The sequence below is a fragment of the Pinus tabuliformis genome, chromosome 8 (genome assembly GCF_031772625.1).
Source record: "Pinus tabuliformis cultivar Carrire ecotype Pingquan chromosome 8, CPIR1, whole genome shotgun sequence".
NCBI lineage: Eukaryota > Viridiplantae > Streptophyta > Pinopsida > Pinales > Pinaceae > Pinus > Pinus tabuliformis.
Window position 1 is genome coordinate 1,196,731,687 of NC_142294.1, and position 13,360 is coordinate 1,196,745,046.

At 40.8% G+C, this 13,360-nt stretch overlaps 1 protein-coding gene and 1 pseudogene across 4 annotated transcripts in view; one reads left to right on the forward strand and one right to left on the reverse strand.

Moving 5' to 3' along the window:
- Positions 1 to 13,360, forward strand: part of LOC149239668 (glycerol-3-phosphate acyltransferase 9-like) — a 366,346-nt gene that overhangs the window by 31,342 nt on the left and 321,644 nt on the right. The gene's annotated exons all lie outside the window — the stretch shown is intronic.
- On the reverse strand, positions 5,284 to 10,517 carry LOC149239669 (uncharacterized; annotated as a pseudogene).

A 13,360-nucleotide genomic window follows, 5' to 3' on the forward strand; every position in this document is an offset into this window, starting at 1 on the left:
TTTTGGCAGTGGAAGACAAAGGCTACAAGGTGGCTTTTAGCGATGGCAAGGTACGTACGTGGAAAAACAATATTAAAGATGCCTTCACTCTTGGGTTTCGAGTTGATTCATTATATTAGGCAGAGGAAGTCCGCTAGGTGTCATGTCTTGTGACACATCTCAAGCCTTGATCAAGAATCAAATTGAAAAGAAGATCAAGATCTTAAGGACTGATAATGGGACTGAATATGAATCTAACGAGTTTCATGACTTTTGTAAAGAGGCTGGCATTAAGAGGGAGACTACTACACCATATACTTCTGAACAGAATGGTGTGGCGGAAAGGAAGAACCGTACGATTGTGGAAGTTGTTTGTGCCATGCTCCATGATCAAAGACTTCCGAAGTTTCTATGGGCCGAAGCTGCAAACACTACCGTATATGTACAAAACCGATGCCCTCATCAAGCATTGGGTTCCAAGACTCCTGAAGAAATGTTCACCGGTAAGAAACCTGACGTATCTCATTTTAGAATTTTTGGAAGCCTTGTATATTATCATGTGCCGAAAGAGAAAAGGAATAAATTGGGTGCATTTGGAAAGAAAGGAATCTTCGTGGGCTATGGTGAAAATACTAAGGGATATAGAATCTATGTAGCCGGATGCTTGATGTGGATGAACCCATGGATCCTATTGATCCACCTGAGCCTTCCTCTTCTAGGAAGAGGCCCTCTTGGCTCAGGGGGCTACTCGATGATGCTGAAGGACACACTGCACCTTGAGGAATCTTCCGTGAAAGTAAGAAACCTAACAGGTATCAGGGATACCTGACCATCATGAGCACGATCATACAAAATGAGCCTTCATCATTCATATGCCGTCAAACATCAAGTATGGAAGGATGCTATGACCGAAGAATATGAGTCTATTATGAAGAATGATGTCTGGGAAGTAGTTCCCAGACCCCAGGACAAGACAATTGTCACTTCTAAATGGCTTTACAAGATAAAGCATGCAGCAGATGGAAATATGGAAAAGTATAAGGCTCGTTTTGTCGCTCATGGCTTCTCCCAGAAGGAAGGTATAGACTGTGACGAGATATTTGCACTTGTTTCCAGATATACCACCATTTGCTTGATCATAGCCCTTGTAGCTTCACAAGGATGGAACCTACATCAGATGGATGTCAAGACCGTGTTCTTGCATGGTTCGATCAAAGAAGAGGTCTACATGGAGCAACCCAGAGGATTTGAGATTTATGATCGAAAATCTCATGTATGCAGGTTGAAGAAGGCTCTCTATGGGCTAAAGCAAGCACCCCGAGCATGGTATGAGAGGATCGACAACTACTTGATGAAGCTGGGATTCACTAGGAGTGAAGCCGATCCTAACCTTTACTTTAAGGTTGAAGATGACAAACCTCTCATACTGGTGCTGTATGTTGACGACCTCTTTCTAACAGGTGCAGATCCTCTCATTCACAAATGTAAGAGGGAGTTGGCTTCTGAATTTGAAATGAAGGACCTAGGACTGATGCACTATTTCCTAGGACTTGAAGTTTGGTAGAAGCCAAGGGAAATTTTCCTATCTCAAGGAAAATATGTGGTGAAGATATTGGAAAGATTCGGTATGGTGGACTGCAAGCCCGTAACTACCTTGATGGAGCTTGACTTCAAAAAGTTAAGCGGTAGTGCTGCTGGACCTGTTTTACGAAATGCCACCGAGTATCAACAACTCGTCGGAGCATTAATGTTCTTAGTGAACTCCCGTCCAGATATATGCTTTGCAGTCAACACATTAAGTCAACATATGGTTGAACCTCACCACATACATTGGATTGGTGCCAAGAATTTGTTAAGATATCTTCGTGGCACAATGACTTAAGATACATTGCCAGAGATGTGAGACTACTTGGATACACTGATGCTGATTGGGCAGGCAATGTGGTGGACCATAAGAGCACTTCCGGGTGCTGTTTCTCCTTGGGATCTGCATCGATATCCTGGATGAGCAGGAAGCAGAAGCCGGTGGCTTTGAGCACCGTCGAAGCAGAGCATATTGCTGCTAGCATGGCCTCCTGAGAGGCAGTTTGGTTTTGAAAGCTCTTTAGTGAGCTGTTTGGATTTACATTGGATACCACCGTGATCCTATGTGACAATTAGAGTGGGATTCGTTTGTCAGAGAATCCCGTATTTCATGATCGCTTCAAGCATATCGATATCAGGTACCACTATATCCGAGATATGGTGCAGCGAGGAGCAATAAGGCTCCAACATATCAGTACAGATGAATAGGTCGCCGACATTTTGACAAAGCCCCTAGGGAAGGTCAAATTCCTGACTTTCCAAGAACGACTTGGTGTCGTTCAAATACCCTCTTATGAGGGTCCTGTATGATGTATTGAGCTTTGGGAGCTCTGGGGGGGGGCGCGGGGTACTTCTTGGAGCAACATATGACCACAGGGTGACTCACCATCCCCTGGTGGTGTACGTGTATAGGGTAAAATAATCAAAACTTTCCCTATGACACCCCATGGCGAATATGTAGCAGGATGATTAGTTCTCCTATGAGGTCTGGATGATGTGTTCTCCATGACGATTGTGTAGCAAGATGATTAGTTCTCCTGTGAGGCCTGGATGATGTGTTCTCCATGGCGATCATGGACAAGATGATTCGCTCTCTTGTGGGACAGGATGATTCGCTCTCCTGTGGATAGGATGATTTGCTCTCCTGTGGACAAGATGATTCGCTCTCTTGTGGGATGGATGATTTGCTCTCTTGTGGATAGGATTGATTAGTTATCCTGTTGAGGCATCCTCATGCAGTTTGGAACTCATGGGAAGTACCTCTCATCTGATCAATGAGCAGGGAAATGAGGATAGGGACCATAGTAGTACCGATGGACGCATCACTGTATCTACTGTACTCCCTATGCACTGTATCTACTGTACTCCCTATGCTAGGATGACCTTCATTGATCTGGGATCAATGATATTGGTCTCGGACCAGTGGTAGGAGTTGTACCCACTATGACACTGACTTCGGGTTGGTTGAGGACTGGTCTGGGACCAGTGGTACACACTCTGAGACTGACTTTGAGTCAGTGGAGGATGGTATGATACATCCTTGATCATTTCTTCTTCTTCATAATTTGGACAAAGCAGAGCAGAGCAGAACAACGCAGAGCAAAGCAAATCAGAACAGGGCAGAACAGAACAGAGAAGAGCAGGTAGAATAGAGCAGAGCAGAGCAGGGGTCAAGCTATACAGGGCAGTGCATTTGATGGATGAATAGTAGCGACCGACAGACGAATTGCAGATGGAGTTCTCCCTAGTTGAGAGGGAGTGTTAAAATTGGAAACTAGGGCCAAACTCCATGTGGGTCATCTTATTCATGGCTGATAATATTTTTATTAGATTCCTCTCGTCGAGAGGTGTAGGATTGATCTAAAGATCATCTGGAAGTATTTATGGAGATATGAATTTATTTTGATTATGGAATAATTATCAAGCCGACCAACAACTCATGTAGGCTCAAAAGCCCAACAGTCGCATCTATTCATCATCAACATTTGTATATAAATACATGAGGTCTTTTCTTCATTTGGACACACTCATCTCATCACATCTTTCTCTCTCTCCCCTGCGCAAAAAAGAGGCTCTTCTCCTACTGCGCAGAAAGGGACTCTTCTCTCACACGTGTGGAAGGAAGGATGTAGAATTTAGGGCTGCAACTGCAGATCGGAAGTTTGACCAGCGTTGACCATCTTTCTCTCTCTCAAAACTGCGCTGTAGGTGGAATTGACTCTCCTCAGAAGGCCGCATTTTTTGGTGAAGGAATCAAGTCGATCCGACGGTCGGTTTGCAAGATATTGTCTGCCCTAGTTGAGGGCTGATCTAGGGTTTGTTGCTACTGATGTAAATCAGATTTATGTACTATTTCTCTCTGCTGAATTATTGAAGATAAAAGAAGATTTGATCAAAGGGTTTCCCCATATTGGGGTTTGTCCCTGGCTAGCCGCCACATCTTGTGTCTCTTGTCTTGGCTTGTTTTCTGTCGATCGTTTAATGTTCTATCTGCACTTTACTTAATGTACATGTGATTGCTAATTTGTGGATATTAATAATAAAAAGAAGTAAATTGCTCTAAGCATAGAACATACCATAATTTAACACCCCCCCTTGTTGACATTGCTTGTCCTAAGCAATTGCAGATTTTGGTGTTGAAAGTTTTGTTCTCCTTCCCACGTGGCATCCTTGTTGGTGTGATTTGCATTGTCTTCAAATTGAAAAGACCCCAAGTTATCTTTATTGATTTCTCTGCCAATGGAAATCATTGGCTCAATTGTTGCCTCATTGGATTTAGTTTTGACCAAGGGCACAACCTTTTCTTCTACTATACATGGTGACTCATTTTCTATGTTATGAAACCAGCTCAAGAAAAGATAGAAAAGAGAGATCAAAGCCTTAGAATTCAGCCTCTTCGAGGGGGCAACCTCCTTTACATTACATAAATGAACAATTCTTGGATGATACAAATGAAAAGACCTCCTTTCTATATATAGGAGTCTAAGGGGTCATAACATAATCAGAGCCGACATAACAATAATAATATAAGGGCACAATAATAACAATAGTGGGCTTCTATGGGGCACAATAGTAACAATATGGGCACTACATGGGTACATCAATATAATAAGTGGGTTGTACTAATAACAATAAGGGGTTACACTAGTAGTATAGGGGCCTAACATTCTATAACAACGACAACCAAAGAAATTAGTGATGTGCCTTGGGTGTGTTCAATGTTGCTAAGTAATTTTGTCAATCTCTCGGATGTAGCATGATCGTTGGTAGGCACCTCGTTAGTAACTTGAATGTGCTCCTCACACCTTAGGTCCAATGAGGATGCTTTAAATAAGGAATTTGCTTGCCCATCTTGATTTTGTGGAGACCCAAATACAATACAAACTTTCTTTCCTACATTTCGGGGATGTAGTGCAACCTTTTGTGTGGTGTCGTTCTTGGTGTCACTTGGGTTAACTTCAACCTCAGAAGACCCCAAGTCATCTCTACTGAGTTCTATGCCAGGAGGGGCATCTTCTTGTTTTTCATCCTTATAAGGGACCTCTACATAAGGGGAGCTTGCCTTTCCTTGAACTTCATAATTAAAATCACGATGTTGAAACTTCAATCTAATTTTTCTATATCTTTATTGCTTGTTAAAGTCTTCAGGTTTGTTAGATTCTTCATGTTGGTGACACTTTACATGTTCAAATTGTAGCATGATCGTTGGTAGGCACCTCGTTAGTAACTTGAATTGTGCTCCTCACACCTTAGGTCCAATGAGGATGCTTTAAATAAGGAATTTGCTTGCCCATCTTGATTTTGTGGAGACCCAAATACAATACAAGCTTTCTTTCCTACATTTCGGGGATGTAATGCAACTTTTTGTGTGGTGTCGTTCTTGGTGTCACTTGGGTTAACTTCAACCTGAGAAGACCCCAAGTCATCTCTATTGAGTTCTATGCCAGGAGGGGCATCTTCTTGTTTTTCATCCTTATAAGGGACCTCTACATAAGTGGAGCTTGCCTTTCCTTGAACTTCATAATTAAAATCACGATGTTGAAACTTCAATCCAATTTTTCTATATCTTTGTTGCTTGTTAAAGTCTTCAGGTTTGTTAGATTCTTCATGTTGGTGACACTCTACATGTTCAAATTGTTTAGTCATAGGCATGATGGAATAATGGATCATTTGTCAAATATTCAATAATTAAAGTTGTTGTTTTTAGTGAGAGATTTATGGAGAAATTAGTGGAACGACAGGTGAGAGATTTATGGATGATTGTTGAGAGAATTATGGAGTGATTTGTGGAGGTATTGATTGGGAAATTTGTGGAGTTAACAAAATCTCAATACCTCTCCTCATGTATAAATATATGCCTATGTTAATGAAATAAGATTGAGTTGGTGTGTAAGAGCTGTGCATTATTGTTGAATTTTTTATGCTCTGTAATTTAGTTTTTATTGTGTTGTTCAATCTTTCAAGGCACACGACCATTTTAAGATGTCCCTTCCTCAAGGAGATCTTTTTTTACCGCTCAAAGATCTTTGGGATTCACTACGTAGTGTATTTTCTTCTGCATGTGAGTATCCACTTCCTTGAGATTCATTGTCAGTTGCACTACAATCCTCGTCTCTTGAAGAGCTTGCACTTACGCGGAAAAATAAGTTCAATGCATTCTGTGCAGCAAGCCTTTGAGGTCTTGATGATTTTTCAGATACAATTTTTTTCTTCATAGACTTGTTATGTCTCGAATATTTGTAATTTTTTATCCTGCTTTGAGTTCCATCCCTCTCTTCTGCATATTTATTCTTGACACATCTTCTAGAAGATGTGAGCATTGCACCCTCTGCCTTGCGTTTCTTCCTTTTTGGCCCGCGAAATGTATCTTGCTGTTGTCTTCATCTTTGTTGTTCTCAACCTCATTCACGCTGCGTTTTGTCTCCTCTAAGGAACTCACATTCATGTTTCCTTACTTGCCTTCATTTGTACATTCATTAGTGATATTATACTCCGATCCAGAATCATCACTCTGTGCATCATTTCCTTGCTCCCAGTTCATAACATCTTCCAGTTTTGTTGGTTGCTCCAACCGCCTATCCCTATCCCCTTAGATATGGAAAGTAGGTAACTGTCCAAGAATATCATCTTAAATAGCATAAATACCAGTGTGGAAAAAGTCGGCAAAAAATCGGGATTAAATCCCGATTTTTGATTTTTTTGGCTGGCCGATTAAATCGGCCGATTTTTTCCCAGTCGAAAAAGTCGAGATTAAATCGGGATTTTTTCCAAAAAATCGTGGTATTTTTTTAATGATTTTTTTTTGTTTGAAAAAATCGGGATTTTATTGAAAAAGTCCAGATTTTTTAAAAAATGAATATTTTTGTATTTTTTTTTAAATTTTGCCGACTTTTTGCTGACTTTTTAGAAAAACTCCCGACTTTAACGACTTTTTCAACTTTTGGACCCTTGCCGATTTAATCCCGACTTCGACTTTTTCCACATTGATAAATACCATCTTCAATTGTGCCCACAACTAGTCTTACACAAGGAGGCTTCTAGTCAATCCCCAAGACCCCCAAGCATCGCTGTTGATACCTGCTTTGGTATGGATCAGGATGAGGAATCATATTTGCATCACAAAGAAGATCCTGAATGTTTCGTCGATATGGTGGTAGTCGAGTCCCCCGACCTAGAACGTTCCCATGTACATCTTGAACAAAGAGGACGTAATCCCCTAGAAAGAGCTGGTCATATTTTGCATCTCTTTGGGACTCTCCTTGTTCTGTATAATGTATATTTGGCCAACTTTGTCTTAGCATACAATAGATGTCCTACAAACTTGAAATGTCTAGTCTCATAGATGTGAATAGGAACACCCTCACTTATATCCCAAATAATTGTTTTCCCATCATATCTAGCACTCATAGCCATTCTTGGATTGAAAGGATGTACATCCAGTACATATGTCGATTTAGTGTGACTTGTTAAAGAATGGACTAGGTTGCCATCAACTGCATTCCCCACACATATCTTGCAACCCATTATTACAAGAAGTACAAAATGATTATCCAAACTCCACACAATCCTGTTTACACCTCGTGTGTGAAATTTTCCATAAATTGCAACAACTGGAAATTTATTCTTCTAATTGATTAAATTATGCAGTTTATCTGCAATGACAAACAATGCATAAATCACACTGCAATTCTTCACAAATAAAAACATTGTGAAAATAAACTAGAAATTGAGAAAATGATAGCAAAAACACAATAAAATTGACACCGTTATTTCTCGACAGATGCCTCCTGAAAAACCCAATGTGGGAAAACTGGTGCAACAAATGAGGGTTTTATTATTATGCAACAATGAAATAATCTAAGTATAATTTGTGGATGCCCAACTGACTATCCAATTAGCGAATATCTGACAAAAATAATAGAGATAAAATTCTCTCTCTCCACAAGCAATCCTGGCACATACTTGCCTAAGAAAACTGGCTGTCCAAACCCTTGCGCAAGCTGTCTGCACAGTCCCTACATCGCCTATTGCACGTGTGGATGGAATCCCTCTCTAATCAAGCCGTTCGGCTTGTCTTTGCTGTTGGAAGTGACTCTCTGGACCTCTGGAAGACTTTCTCAACCTCTAAAAGCTGAATCGACCTCCCTCTCAGCTAAATCGAATTGCTCACTAAAGCATCTACACAACTTTTGTTGTGGAATACTTTTGTCACTCGCCGCTGTCTCTCTGGAACTAGAATCTCCTCCGGAATCACTGTCTCTGCCCCTCATTGACACTGCTTCCCCTCTGGCTCGATCTCCTCTTCCCTGCTCAACTATCGCTGTTGGATAGCTTGATCTGCCAAGGAAAATCGGTCTCTAGTGTGTGATGCTCCAACCACATCGACCTCTTCTTATAATCTCTTGTTGGCTCACCAAAGACCATGGTTAAATCCTCATCAATGACTCAGATAATTTCTAAGTCAATCCATGTGAGTTTCTAGAGAAATCTCACCTTTCTCAATTAATTCCGGTTAATTAATCACTTCTACTAAGTTAGACTTAATTAACTAATTAACGTAATTGAGCCATCTTTAGGTGTTTTTTCCTAAAACTTTTTCTAGGTTCTGGAGTTCTAGTGTTTCTAAGCCTCTCTGACCAAAGTCGAGACTAGAACACCTGTCCGATGCTACCCAACCATAAAAAACTAACATCGTGCGGTAGGACATAATCTCTGTTGTGGTCCTCCTTGGGGTGGTTGAGGAGGCATAGGTGGGGCCAAAAGCTTAAGTGATATGCTCTTGCCCAATGACCTTCCCTGCCATAGTATCTACATGATCGGCGAATCCAAATTATAACACTACCATCTCAAGAGAAAGTACCAATATTGCCATGAGTAAACCATGAATTTTTGAACTTTGCGAAACTTTCTTCCTTTGTGCTGTCAGTTGAAAATGATCTAGCTAGGATTGCAGAACCACTAAACTGTACTTAGTTGACATCATTTTCATGACCCGCTAGAATATTTGGCTCATGATTAGGTTGATTAACATCCTTATCACTCCTCCTGCAAGCACTCCAGACCTTTGCTATTGTGTCTGAACTACCAGTAATTAAAATAGTTCCATTAACATTGAATGCATAACAAAGTATCCAATTTTCTCGCTGTCCGGGAAACTTAGCAGGGTCATTGACCTTTGCACCATTAAGTTTTGCATCTGCAGTATTTTCTTCTGGATTTGGACATTAGACTCATGGATTGATATGGAAGTCTCGAGCATCCCATATCCAACATGTTCCATCATCAAATGACGATAAAAGATGGTGCTCACAACCTGACCGAGGATAGAAAGCAATGTCAGTTACAACTCTAGTATGACCACACAACATAGATATTGGTAAACCATCTGGAAAACACCAATATCAAACGACGCAATCATTTGAAGTTGATGCCACTGAGGCATTGTTTGCGCTCAATGCCAAATTAGTAACATCAACCTCATGTCCACGACAATTAGACAAGCAAAAGCCAATTTCCATGGACCAGATTTTGACAAGGCGATCATCAGAACCAATGATTCCATACTGTCCAGTTAGGTCAAATATCGCAAAGTAAACTACATTTTGATATCCCCTCAACTTCTTGATAATCTGTATTTTTTATAACAGGGTAGATGGCTTTGTTATGGCATAACATGTTGCACGAACAGATGGAGCATGATGATACTTTGCAAAACCATCTCCAATTTCTCTCAAACTCAGGCCATGAACTTGATTTGCTTGCCAATGTGGCCAGTGGAGGTAAATTTCACTTTGACACAACTGTCTTGCATCCCTTCCCCTCTCAAATTCTAGAAGGGAGAAAGCACCTGATTCTAGAGGTGTTGGAACATCAGCTCCGACCAGAATCTTTGCATCAGGCATGCCTAAAGAGACTACAAAGCTTTTCAACAACTATTGTTGCAAAATCTTTACTAGATGATTCTTCTTAGTGTGTGGATATCTTTCAAGTAATTGAGAATAGCTCAATGGGAAAGACAACCCATCATCATCCTCATTGCCACTGTGTTAACCTGATCTTGAATACCAGACTTGATATCGCCTAGGCAAAAGCTTATGTCTAGAAGCTCATTCTAGAGTTAACCACAAGTTTTATTGCATGGCCCATTTGATAAAAAAATGCATGATCAAAAAATGCACTTCCATACCTACATCCTCCTCCGTAGGAATGTCCACTCCTTTCATTGCTACATCAAGATAAACCTCCTTGTTAGTCCTTTGAATAAGAGAAGGCATAATCGCAGAAGGTACTCCAATAGCTATGGCTGCATCACACAAGGGTGCTTGTTTACGCACCGCCATTTTACAGTGCCTACCATAAGAAAGACGAGCATTTTCTTGCTGCTCATAACCTTTGTTGGGCCTATTTTCTCTAGGAGGACTAGAGCCTTCTTCTATTAGCCTATTCTCGTACATAATGGTACCAAAGTCTTGTAAGGACTTAGCTACATGGAGCTATTCATCTATAGATCTGCGATTCCTTTTTCCCTTCGCTACCTCTGATAATTCCCATGCTCCAACCTGCTCTATCACCTTTTTGAAGTTTTTGTTATAGTCTTTAAAGACATGCAAGAGTTACACATTATTCTCCCCTCCGAGAGAAATAATTCATGCTGCCCTCTTTTTAGCTCCCCCAAGATGTTTGAGGGGTTAATTTTTGTGGCTGATCTTCCCTGTCTGCTATCACTGAATTGTTGGTACCCTTTGTTTTCCTGACTATAATGTTTTCTTTATCCTCCTGAGGTATCTAGAAATCATGTGCTCACAGGCTAATAGGATACACAACTCAGATACCACTGTAATATCCCTCTTGGGGAGATTATCATTAGGGTGCAATTTTGAACTAGGGTTTTCAATAAATCATGAAAGAATTGTACTTCATAACAATAATGCAATGTTCATCAATCTATGAAACAATGGCGCTCTTTATTAAATACACAAATAGTTTAGGAAAGAACCCTAGCAACAATAGATTCCACAAGCAACCATTATAAAATAGGGCTGAATCAACAAGTAATTAACAGAGTTCCAAGGTCAACAATCTCCCAACAGGGATGCCAAGTCAAACAATGGTTTATAGTCTACAGGCTGTAGCTGCCCCCTTGTTGCCAAAAAACCCTATTAGTAATCCTTAATGCTAACTTGTGCCCTTAATAATCCCCTGCGTCCTCTTGTTTGCAGCCCCTTGGGTCACCCACAGCCCCAAAAGAATACTCTTGACCCTTAGCTACCTCAAGAAGTCAGTCCGCTGCTACAGGATGGTAGAAATTGACTCACAGCTACCACAAGAAGTTAGATTTAGCCCTTCACTACCTTAAAAGGTGGTCTCTACCCCTTGCTGCTTTTGTAGGTTAGTCCTTTCAACCCTTCGCAACCGCAGGGGAGTAGATGCCAGCCCTTCACTGCCCCTTTTAGCTCCTCGCTGCCACAAATAGCTCAACAATTGCCTTTCCTTCAACCCTCGCTGCCCCTAAGTGATGAGTCCCACACTTTTGTTGCCTCAGAACAATGGTCCGTTGCCTTAAAGGGTTTGATTCCAACCCTTGTTGCCACAAACAACTAAGGTTCCAGTCCTCTCTTGCCTCAGAAGATGACTTGCTATCTCATAATGATTAGTCCAACCTTGCTGCCTCTAAAAATTGAGATTCTAGCCTTCGCTTGCCTTAGGAGATGACTTGTTGCCTCATAATGATTAGTCCAATCTTTGTTCCCTAAAAAATTAAGATTCCAGCCTTTGCTTTGCCTCAGAAAGATGATCTTTCAATCAGAATTTGGTCTTGTAACTAGAAAGGTAGAAGGATTGGCTAGGTGGAAATCTTTCACCACCGAAACCAATTACAAAAAAGGGGTCTGAAAACCCTCCAAGAGTCTCAACCCCCAAATTCAAGAAGAATAACCAACCATGATGTGTTGAAATTGTAACTAGTTTCGGTCTTCAAAATGTATATTTTTATCATGTTGTAAAGAGTCAAAAAGAATTTATTTGAGTCAAAAGAAAATTGTTTTTTTCATGTCCCATTTGGACATTTTAAAAGAAATAAAATTGAATTTTTAAAAGTATGTTTTTATATCTCCATGTTGACCATGTCGACTCTCCATAAGAGAAATTGGCTCAACCTTTAGAGGCACCTTTTCGAACGAGGGAACCACTATATGTTGACGTTAATACTCCATCATTTGGCAAGCAATTCGTATCTCATATGTAGTAGAGGAATTCAGAGCTATTCTTCTGCGGAATTCAGACCTATTTTTCTGTGAAATTTGGAGCTATTCATCTGTGGAAATTGAAGCCTTCTAAGACACCATTCTTATGTGATTATGCAAGTTCCTAATGCTGTTTCTATGGCATACAAACGCTGGATCAGAGGATAAATTCAGACCATTATCAAGGACAATTATGTGGCAATCTTATGGACAAACTTGTGACAAACTTACTGTCGACAGTTGTTGCTTGGTCGAGGGTGTTGTTTTTCCATGATATTGGAGTCTAGGTTAGAATCTTACAATCATTGATGCACCCAATACAAGTATCACAACAAACTACTTTGCACAGCGGAACAATAAATAGCAGTAAATCAACACGTGCACAAATATAGAAAACTTTTTACAATTTCAATGACCCAACTTCGTTATATTAACAAACTGATAATATGGCAGCCTAGGGCTTCTGTATTAGGGATAATGGCCCTCATACATCCACTGATATAAGACAATAACTTAGACTTGGTGTCAACAACTATGACAACCAATCTGTCCGAGCAAGATACAATCTGACCTACTTGCTGATGGTGGCCACACACAGCCCTTTCAGTGCATGTACCTTGAACACATCTGCCTGGACCTTTGGCCCCGATTTGCAACAACACCTCTCTGCATTTATCAATGAACCACTCCATTACGTCACTAAACACGACTCCAACTGCTCTCTAGCTTATCATTAGTCCTTCAACGCATCAACACATTGAGACTCCTGCCGAGTTGTTCACAACTCCGTTTGTGAACAACTCTCAACTGCCCACTGTTGCGACTCAACTTTTTTTGGACTTCTTGCCCACTAGCTGCTCCTTAGTCCTTAAAGAACACAACTCTTAGGGACTTCTTCCGACTAGTGCCTTCCTGCGCTGCCTGATGAAGACACACTAGGGCATGGAGGGCTGCCACCTATCACTGTCAAAAGTCCTCCAACATTGAACTTGGGCTGATGTAATCTACTCCCTTGACCTCCTTCCTTTGTCCTTCAAGGATCAGTCTTGAGCTTA